At 39.4% G+C, this 11,309-nt stretch overlaps 1 long non-coding RNA gene across 1 annotated transcript; it reads left to right on the forward strand.

Moving 5' to 3' along the window:
- The first annotated feature begins 5,254 nt into the window (after nucleotides 1-5,254).
- Nucleotides 5,255-7,738, forward strand: LOC127530301 (uncharacterized). Its single transcript, XR_007936839.1, has 2 exons — nucleotides 5,255-5,545; nucleotides 7,125-7,738. It is a non-coding gene; the product is annotated as an uncharacterized LOC127530301 (long non-coding RNA).
- Nucleotides 7,739-11,309: the final 3,571 nt, after the last annotated feature.

Genomic DNA, 11,309 nt, shown 5'->3' on the forward strand with positions numbered 1-11,309 from the left:
TTCTGCTGCCTCATCTCTTGTGCAATCATGAGTAAAGAAAAACTGGGAGTGTTTACTGCATCCTGTTCCAGAGAAAAGCCCCGACGTCCTCCAGCCAGTTCCCCATGAACAACTACACAACTATACAATACCACAACTAGAGAAGTACACAACTATACAATACCACAACTAGAGAAGTACACAACTATACAATACCACAACTAGAGAAGTACACAACTATAGAATAACACAACTAGAGAAGTACACAACTATACAATACCACAACTAGAGAAGTACACAACTATACAATACCACAACTAGAGAAGTACACAACTATAGAATACCACAACTAGAGAAGTACACAACTATAGAATACCACAACTAGAGAAGTACACAACTATAGAATACCACAACTAGAGAAGTACACAACTATACAAGAACACAACTATAGAAGTACACAACTATAGAATAACACAACTAGAGAAGTACACAACTATACAATACCACAACTAGAGAAGTACACAACTATACAATACCACAACTAGAGAAGTACACAACTATACAATACCACAACTAGAGAAGTACACAACTATACAATACCACAACTAGAGAAGTACACAACTATACAATACCACAACTAGAGAAGTACACAACTATACAATACCACAACTAGAGAAGTACACAACTATAGAATACCACAACTAGAGAAGTACACAACTATACAAGAACACAACTATAGAAGTACACAACTATACAAGAACACAACTAGAGAAGTACACAACTATACAAGAACACAACTAGAGAAGTACACAACTATAGAATAACACAACTAGAGAAGTACACAACTATAGAATAACACAACTATAGAAGTACACAACTATAGAATAACACAACTAGAGAAGTACACAACTATAGAATAACACAACTAGAGAAGTACACAACTAGAGAATAACACAACTAGAGAAGTACACAACTAGAGAAGTACACAACTATACAATAACACAACTAGAGAAGTACACAACTCCTGAATCATCAGAAACTACTGAAACACATACTTTCCACTACCTTTTTGATACTTTGAGAAACTTATTGTCCTCTGCAGACTTTATTAATTAGATCTGGATTAGTAAAAGTCCCAAAAGCTGCACAATTACTTGAAAACAGAACATGATTCATGAAATGTGGAACCTGTTCTGTTGATTCATTAATGTGACAAATTAAAGTTTAACAGTTTCTTTTTAGATTAGCTGCTATTCTGCAGATTTCACCCGTTTTATAACATCAAAGAGAATAAAAAGTAAAGTCACAATTTTTGAAGCACGGTGGAGGCAGCATCATGATGAAGCACGGTGGAGGCAGCATCATGATGAAGCACGGTGGAGGCAGCATCATGATGTGAAGCACGGTGGAGGCAGCATCATGATGTGAAGCACGGTGGAGGCAGCATCATGATGAAGCACGGTGGAGGCAGCATCATGATGTGAAGCACGGTGGAGGCAGCATCATGATGAAGCACGGTGGAGGCAGCATCATGATGTGAAGCACGGTGGAGGCAGCATCATGATGTGAAGCACGGTGGTGGCAGCATCATGATGAAGCACGGTGGAGGCAGCATCATGATGTGAAGCACGGTGGAGGCAGCATCATGATGTGAAGCACGGTGGAGGCAGCATCATGATGAAGCACGGTGGAGGCAGCATCATGATGAAGCACGGTGGAGGCAGCATCATGATGTGAAGCACGGTGGAGGCAGCATCATGATGAAGCACGGTGGAGGCAGCATCATGATGAAGCACGGTGGAGGCAGCATCATGATGAAGCACGGTGGAGGCAGCATCATGATGAAGCACGGTGGAGGCAGCATCATGATGAAGCACGGTGGAGGCAGCATCATGATGAAGCACGGTGGAGGCAGCATCATGATGAAGCACGGTGGAGGCAGCATCATGATGAAGCACGGTGGAGGCAGCATCATGATGAAGCACGGTGGAGGCAGCATCATGATGAAGCACGGTGGAGGCAGCATTAGAGACATTATTAAGAGAACATTCTGGGAGTTTTTAGTTTTAGAAACTCTGGGAATAAACCCACAGAGAACCTCGTATGATTCACAGAAGATCAAACAAATTTCAATGAAATGTCTGAGGAACGTTTAATAAACTAAAAGAAGCAGAAAAGCTGCTTTAGTTTCCTGAAACCTTTAAATGTTTAGACAGTAAAAACCCTCCAGATCTCCAGCTGCAGTAACTCTGACAGCCTCTCTGCCGTCTGACCGGTTCTACACGCGTGTTCTGAGCGTGCTGAAGTCATCACGGGCCGGCTGCGTGTTCGGTCACGTCCAGGTTTACACAGAGCAGCAGATCCTGGGGCAGATTAGAGGATCACAGATGTTCCTTCTGCAGTAATCAGCGTCATACATGACCTTCCTGTTCTCAGAGGGGCATCATGGAGCTCCAGACCCTCGTGTTAAACCCGTGTTATCTCCAACACGGCTTCCTGTGTATCAATCCTCCAGAAGATCCAGGAAGAAAGTCGTTCTGTTCTACAGCAGCTTCAAAACTTCTTAAACACGTTTCAAAAGCAGTTCCAGGTAAAGAAGACCAGAACATCGTCAGAACAGCAGCAAAAAAACAAAATCAACTCTGACAACAATAAAACTGTCAAAGTGAGTCTGTAAGAACTGAAAACACGACAGAAAATATCTGCAAAAAGAATCTATTTTTATCTGATTTAAAAGCAACAAAAGTGTAAAAACTCCAGTTTTATCTGCTCCACTCCAACAACAAAGCATTTCTTTTTATTGTCATTTTGCAGCTGAGTTGTTCCTTCCTGGTTTTACTTCCTACACGCTGAAATAAAACGACGACATAAATAAAACCTAAATAAATAAATCATTTAGATTGTAAATGCAGCTGGAAGGATTCAGTTTAAATAAAGTTCCTCCTCTGTGATTCCCTGAACGGAGCTGCTGAAGGTTTTTCCAGATTATTATTATTATTATTATTATTATTATCATTATTATCAGTAGTATTATTCACCTTCTTCACCTTCTCCTTCTCCCATTTCTGGTTTGTTCTCTGTTTTCTGTGCTCAGATTTCTGTGATTCTGGATTATTTTTAAGCCATTTAGGAGATTTTTCTTTGTGATTTTTGACATTTTTGTGTCTTTATTATTTTTTATTTTCTCATTATTTTTTTGTCAGTCTGGAAAAATGCTTAATGTCATTTTGGACAAATTAGAATTTTTTTTTGACAAACTTTCTGTCATTTTGGGCTTGTTTTGGACCAAATTTAAGCCATTTAGGAGTTTTTGTTTGTGATTTTGGACATTTATTCCTTCAGTTTTTCACTGAGTCCTTCTGGACAGTTTTTTTTTTTTTTTTTGACAAATTTTCTGTAATTTTGGACAAAATTGAAGCTATTCGGGGCTGCACAGTGGTTAGCATTTTGGCCTTGCAGCAAGAAGATCCCCGGTTCAAATCCCGGCCTGGGATCTTTCTGCATGGAGTTTGCATGTTCTCCCTGTGCATGTGTGGGTTTTCTCCGGGTACTCCAGCTTCCTCCCACAGTCCAAAAACATGCTGAGGTTAATTGGTTATTCTAAATTGTCCGTAGGTGTGAATGTGAGTGTGATTGTGTGTCTGTATATGTAGCCCTGTGACAGACTGGTGACCTGTCCAGGGTGTCCCCTGCCTTCACCCGAGTCAGCTGGGATAGACTCCAGCACCCCCCATGACCCTAGTGAGGATAAAGTGGTGGATAGAGGATGGATGGATGGATGGATGGATGGATGGATGAATGGATGAAGCTATTTGGGATTTTTTTTGTTGTGATTTTGGACATTTAAACAGATTTTAGCTCATTTTAAACGTATATTTGTCATTTTGGACAGACTTTAATAATTTGTTTCGGCATTTTTGACAATTTTTTGTAATTTGAAGCTTTTTATGGTTATTTTGGACAAACTTTAATCCATTCCTGAGTTTTTTTGTTGTGATTTTAGACATTTCTGAGTCTTTTTGAACAACCCTAACCCAACTATTTATCTCATCATTTTTTTTGACTAATTTTATGTTACTTTGAAGAGCTTTTGTCGTTTTGGACACACTTTCAGCCATTTGTGAGTTTTTTTTTTGTGTGTGTGTTTTTAGACTTTTGGAAAGATTTTAGGTCATTTTGAACATTTTTTTTAAATCTTTCTGTAAAATCTTTGCCTCCTTTTTGTCATATTTTCATCATTTTGAACACATTTTGAGTCTTCCTGTTTTCCTGTCTAAGCTGAGCTTTCTGAGGTGGATCATAAAGTCCTGAGACAGCAGCTTATCTGGATTCATTCCTCCTGTTTGCATATGAAAACCTCCTCCTCTCCTGCAGAACACCTGTGCACCTGCTCCATAACTCACCTGTCCAACACAAATACCTGCACGCTGCCGGGGCTTTCCTCCTCGTAATGATCCATCTGTGGAGGTGTTTTCCCTGCAGGCAGGTGTGAGAGCTCTGCAGGGAGTTCCCCACGCTTATCAATACGTGGGCTCATTGATTATTGGTTTGATGGAGGCGTGCCTCCATCAGTGTCAGAGCTGTGAAACCGTTTAGCTCTGGATGAAGACCTGAGTAAAGACATTCATGGACATACATGACCAGACTTTACTGCATTCTGACTTTAAATTCATCCTCAGTGTTCCCCTGGAATATTCTAATATTCTGAGACTGATTTTGGGGTGTTTCAGGAGCCGTTAGCCGTTAGCATCTAAGCTAAAACAATAAAGGCTTAAACATGTCAGAGCTTTTCCACCGTCTGCTCATCATGTGAGATGAGACGTCAGCCAGAGCAAACGAGGAAGTAGCTGCTGACCTGTTTATTAGAAAAACAAAACACTAACAACAACAACAACATAATAAGACGAAGAAGAATATGATAACGGTATTATATTTCAGCCTGAGCTTTGTTTCTATGTTGTTGTGTATTACTGTGTGTCTTTGTGTGTGTTATTGTGTAGTATTGTTATTGTGTGTCTTACTGTGTATCATTGTGTAGTTGTGCTGATTCCTGGGTAGCAGCTGTTGTTGTGTTTCTCTGGTACTTTCCCTCTTCGTCCCTCAGGACTGCTGCTGGTCTGCTGTGTTTCTGTGTCTGTGTGTCTGTGTGTTTGTATGTTTGTGTGTCTGTGTGTTTGTGTGTTTGTGTGTCTGTGTGTCTGTGTGTCTGTGTGTCTGTGTGTTTGTGTGTCTGTGTGTCTTTGTGTCTGTGTGTCCACACGTGCAGATTGTCACATTCAAACCACAACAAACCCACAGCAGCGTGTTCCTCTGAATGTTTTTGCATAATTCCTGCTGCTGACCATTCCTTCCCTCATCAACACGTTGTTTCCGTGTTCCATGCAGAACACGCAGCCGTGTCCACTGCAACACGCATGCGCTGCCCGGCTCTGATCCTCATTTGGAAACCAGCAGCGTGAGGAGCAGCGTCCAGCTTCTCCCACTGTCAGGAACGTCGTGGTTCTCCAAGGAGAAGTTCTCTCTGCTGGGAATCCCCGAGCAACGGAGCTGAGAGAAGCAGCAGATGGTGAGCACACGGACACACGTTTGATAGAACATACAGAGACACAGACACATGTTAGATAGAACATACAGAGACACAGACACATGTTAAATAGAACATACAGAGACACAGACACATGTTAGATAGAACATACAGAGACACAGACACATGTTAGATAGAACATACAGAGACACAGACACATGTTAAATAGAACATACAGAGACACAGACACATGTTAGATAGAACATACAGAGACACAGACACATGTTAGATAGAACATACAGAGACACAGACACATGTTAAATAGAACATACAGAGACACAGACACATGTTAGATAGAACATACAGAGACACAGACACATGTTAGATAGAACATACAGAGACACAGACACATGTTAAATAGAACATACAGAGACACAGACACATGTTAGATAGAACATACAGAGACACAGACACATGTTAAATAGAACATACAGAGACACAGACACATGTTAGATAGAACATACAGAGACACAGACACATGTTAGATAGAACATACAGAGACACAGACACATGTTAAATAGAACATACAGAGACACAGACACATGTTAGATAGAACATACAGAGACACAGACACATGTTAAATAGAACATACAGAGACGTGTTTCCTCCTTTAGTCTGAAGGAATTCTTTTCGGAGACGAACGTACGCAGATCTGCAGCAGATTGATCTGTGCTGACAGGAAACAGTTTGTTTGCAGAAGAAACGACTTTATTAGAGATGATTAAAGTTTTTGGTTTAAAGCAGGAGAGTCAGATTATTCTAGTCCAGTCTGATCAGCAGTAAAACCAGTAAACCCAGTAAACCCACAGCATGATAACCTGTAAATAACCACAGCTCCTCATGGTTCCTAGTGTTCACATTTAAGGAATTATCTTTTTACTAAACATCATGAACAACCTGAAATTTATGAAGAAAATAAATTCAGTTTCATCCACATTCATCCTCAGTTTATCATTTCCACATCACAACTTCCAGATCAGAGCGTCTACAAAGGAACACAACATTTGGGACAAACGACACGAGTCAGATAAAAAAAATAAAAAAAATCACAAAAATGAGACACAAAATGACAAAAACAAGACAATCGACAGGAAACAAAAATATACAAAATAAAAGAGATTAAAAAGTTACAAAGTGACAGAAAATGACCAAAAAACACAAGCGAGACAAAAAGGAAACACAAAACGACAAAATGAAAAACAAAATGACATAAACCAGACAATGTTACAAAAATGAGGCAAACGCACAAAACTAAACAAAAAATAGACAAAAACTGTAACAAAACAGTTACAAAGGGACAAAAAATTAAATCAATGACACAAATGAGAGCAAACAATGACAAAAGCGAGACAAAAAATGACACAAAACAACGAATAAAGCAAAACACAAAATGACACAAAACACGAGACAAAAAGGAAACGAAACAAAAACAAGACATAAAAGAAAGAAAAAGAACAATCCAGTATTTTACTTTGATCCAAACAACTTGTCATGGTCTAGAAATTATTTTAAATTTATAATTTTACTAATTTACAATCTGCAGTTAATGTCTTCTCTGTAGTTTTTCCACTTTGAGGACCGGATTGGACCCTCTGGAGGACCACTTTTGGACCACGGGCCTCATGTTGGACCCTCTGGTTTAAAGTGTGGTGAACACACACACACGGACACACACAGACACACATACAGTAACACTTCCATCTGTTTTCAGGGTTTTTTCTGCCTCTCCACTCGACACCCCCACAGCTTCTTATCTCTGTGCACGGCTGTTCTACCTCCACCTCACCGACACACAACAACAACACAACACCACACACTGACACACACTAATAACACACTGACACACACTCCTCTGTGGGCTGATCCTCCTGCTCTGTGCGTCTCTGATACGTGAACTTTGTGGGTTTTTTGTTGCTCCACTTTCAGGTTTTTGTGCGTCGCTCTCCTGTTGTTTGTGAATAAACCGATTTCAGACTCTGTTGTTGTTTTTATTTATGACTTCTGATCATAAAGTTCCATATTTATAATCAAAGATGCACATTAATGATGAACCTGTTTTGTCATTTCTGTATTTTTCTTGTCATTATCTGTGATAATAATCTGTCGTTTTTACGTACATTAATGTCCCATTTTCAGAAAAATGAAGAATAAAATAAAAAATGGTTTTAACTGGAACTTTCTTTGAGTAATTTTTTGTCAAATTGAACAATTTGGTGAAGCCAAACAAAAACTAACTAAAAAGATTCTTAGTTTGCTTTTTTCTTTGCTGCATTTTGATAAAATTCTAAAATTTTATGGATATTTGCTGTTTGAACAAAAACGATGACATATATTTGGGCTGCAAACAGAATTTTATTCTAAAAAACATATGTACAGTTTTTTTTATATAATTTAAACAAAACATATTCATTTATTGATATAAACTAAATAAACAGAGCATAACTGTAAACCACATCCCATAATTATGGTTTTAGGAATTCAGTAATCACATAAAAGGTCATTAATAAATCCAGATTTAATCAGACAGATTCCCGTTCTACTGGATAAACTCAGACTTCTTCATCTGAAAGGGCCTAAAATTATCATTAAAATATTCATTAAAATATTCATTAAAAATAATCATTAAAATAATCATTAAAATGAAACTTTAAACTCAAACTTTAAAATCAAACTTTCCCCTCTTACAGTGAAGATCGTCTCATTTATGGCTGTTCTGGAGCTGAGGGTTTAAAAAACAAGATATAATGATGAAAAATAGGCAGAAAATGACAGAAAACAACAAAAACTAGACACAAAATGACAAAAACTAGACACAAAATGGCACAAAACGATAAAAACTAGACAAAATGACAAAAACTAGACACAAAATGACACAAAATGATAAAAACTAGACACAAAATGACAAAAACTATATACAAAATGACACAAAATGAAAAAACTAGACACACATGACACAAAATGACAAAAACTAGACACAAAATGACACAAAATGACAAAAACTAGATACAAAATGACAAAAACTAGACACAAAATGACACAAAATGACAAAAACTAGACACAAATGACACAAAATGACAAAACTAGACACAAAATGACAAAAACTAGACACAAATGACACAAAATGACAAAAACTAGACACAAAATGACAAAAAAAAGATTAAAAATTAGACAGAAAATGATAAAAATTAGACAGAAAATGATAAGTAGATGCGTCACATCTATGAGTGAAAAGGAAACTCCTTGTGTAACTTTTATGACGGTGTGTGTCTTTGTTGTCTCTGTTGTCTTTGTTGTGTAGCCGCTGTTATCAGAGGACAGGTGTCTGTTACCTGTCGGCTTTAACTCCTCCTGTTTGTTCTCGCTTTCCCGCCTCGATAAGCTCGTTTCTGCGTCCAGAGAACGGAGCTGGAGGTCGACGTGCTGCTGAATCATCTCTGATAAGACCCACATAAAACCTGAGATCACTTTCACTTCTTCAGAGCTGAGCCTGATGTTTGATCAGCTCCAGGACAGATTAGAGAAGAGGAAGCAGCGTAACGACCAGAAGTTCCTGAAGGAACCTGATTAGAACCTTATTAGAGGAGCTGCAGTTACACTTCAGTTTAAACGTTGTGAACTCAACGTGTTTAGAATAAAATAAAACTATAAAATAAACTTAAAACTACAAACAAGCATCAACTGAGTCCATTCATCACAAAAACATGCAAAAATGACAATGAAATCACTGAAAAGGCATAAAATATTACCACAAAATACTGTAAATGTGCACAAAAAGACACAAAATGATGACAAATACATGAAAATCACCACAAAAGGTTGAAAAACACAAAAAATCGCCACAAAAACACACAAAATGGCCATGAAAATATGCAAAATCACTAAAGAAAACACAAAAAATCGCCACAAAACACAAAAAAAGGCCATGAAAATATGCAAAATCACTAAAGAAAACACAAAAAATCACCACAAAAACACACAAAATGGCCATGAAAATATGCAAAATCACAAAAAAACACAAAAAATCACCACAAAAACACACAAAATGGCCATGAAAATATGCAAAATCACAAAAAAACACAAAAAATCACCACAAAAACATGCAAATGAGCACAAAAAGACACAAAATGACAAAATGTAAAAAAACAAACAAAAACCCCTGAAAAGAGGTGAAAATATCATTAAATGAATCCTATTGTGACCAGATTTAATAAATGTAATATTTCTGCGTGTTTATAATGAAATCAGTTTGGTTGATTTCAGAATAAAAGTAGAACAGCTGACGGGTTTATTCTGCTTCATTGTAGTCCAGCAAAATAAAACAATATTTAAAACTGAATATTTACACTGGCAAAACCAATCTGTTCAAATATTGAATAAATAAAATAACAAAAATAAAGGTGCAAGAAGAAATACTGTTAAAAAAAATGCCCCAAAAAATAAAATATATCTGCAAAATATTTTTTTAAAAATGTATTTATTTGCTAATTTGAAAACAGTTAAACTGTAAATTTATAATCATATATTGTAAAAAAGAATAAATCCTGAATTCGATATTTACTACAATTTTTATAAATATAAAATCTGAAATACTTTCTATAAAACTTTCTATAAAACAGCTCACGCCAAGGAACTGGCCCACTACAGACCTGTCGCCCTCACCTCCCACCTCATGAAGACCATGGAGAGGCTCCTCCTCCACTACCTCCGCTCAGTGGTGAGCTCCGACCTGGACCCGCTGCAGTTTGCCTACAACATGGGGGTAGAAGACACCGTCATCTACCTGCTGCAGCGAGCGCTCACTCACCTGGAGAGCGCCGGCAGTGCTGTGAGAGTCATGTTCTTTGACTTCTCCAGCGCCTTCAACACCATCAGGCCGGCGCTGCTGCGGGGGAAGCTGGTGGACGCGGGAGTGGATGGACATCTCGCTGCCTGGACCACTGACTACCTCACTGACCGTCAACAGTACGTACGGCTGTGAGTCAGAGGTGGTAGTCTGCAGCACGGGGGCGCCCCAGGGCACCGTCCTCTCGCCCTTCCTCTTCACCATCTACACCTCGGACTTCACCTACAACACGGACAGCTGCCATCTCCAGAAGTTCTCCGATGACTCCGCCATTGTGGGCCGTGTGTCCGAGGGGAACGAGCTGGAGTATCGGTCGATCATCATGGACTTTGTGGACTGGTGTGAGCGCAACCATCTGTGCCTCAACACCAGTAAGACGAAGGAGATGGTGGTCGACTTCAGGAGAAGGACACTCCCACATCCACCAGTGAACATCCAGGGGCAGGACATTGAAACAGTGGACAGTTTCAAGTACCTGGGTGTTCACCTCAACAATAAACTGGACTGGTCCCACAACACCGATGCTCTGGACAAGAAGGGCCAGAGTCGCCTCCACCTTCTGAGGAGGCTGAGGTCCTTCGGAGTGTGCAGACCTCTACTAAGGACTTTCTACGACACTGTGGTAGCCTCTGCTTTCCTCTACGCTGTCGTCTGCTGGGCCCCGGGCAGCACAGAGCGGGACATGAAGAGACTGAACAAGCTGACCAAGAGGGCCAGCTCTGTCCTGGGCTGCCCACTGGACTCTGTGATGGATGTGGGTGAGAGGAGGATGTTGACCAAGCTCTCATCCATCATGGACAACAGCTCCCACCCACTGCACCGGACTGTAGTGGAGCTGAGCAGCTCCTTTAGCACGAGACTCAGACACCCTCAGTGCAAGAAGGAGCGCTACCGCAGGTCCTT

Source organism: Acanthochromis polyacanthus, chromosome 16 (assembly GCF_021347895.1).
Source record: "Acanthochromis polyacanthus isolate Apoly-LR-REF ecotype Palm Island chromosome 16, KAUST_Apoly_ChrSc, whole genome shotgun sequence".
Taxonomy (NCBI): Eukaryota; Metazoa; Chordata; class Actinopteri; family Pomacentridae; genus Acanthochromis; species Acanthochromis polyacanthus.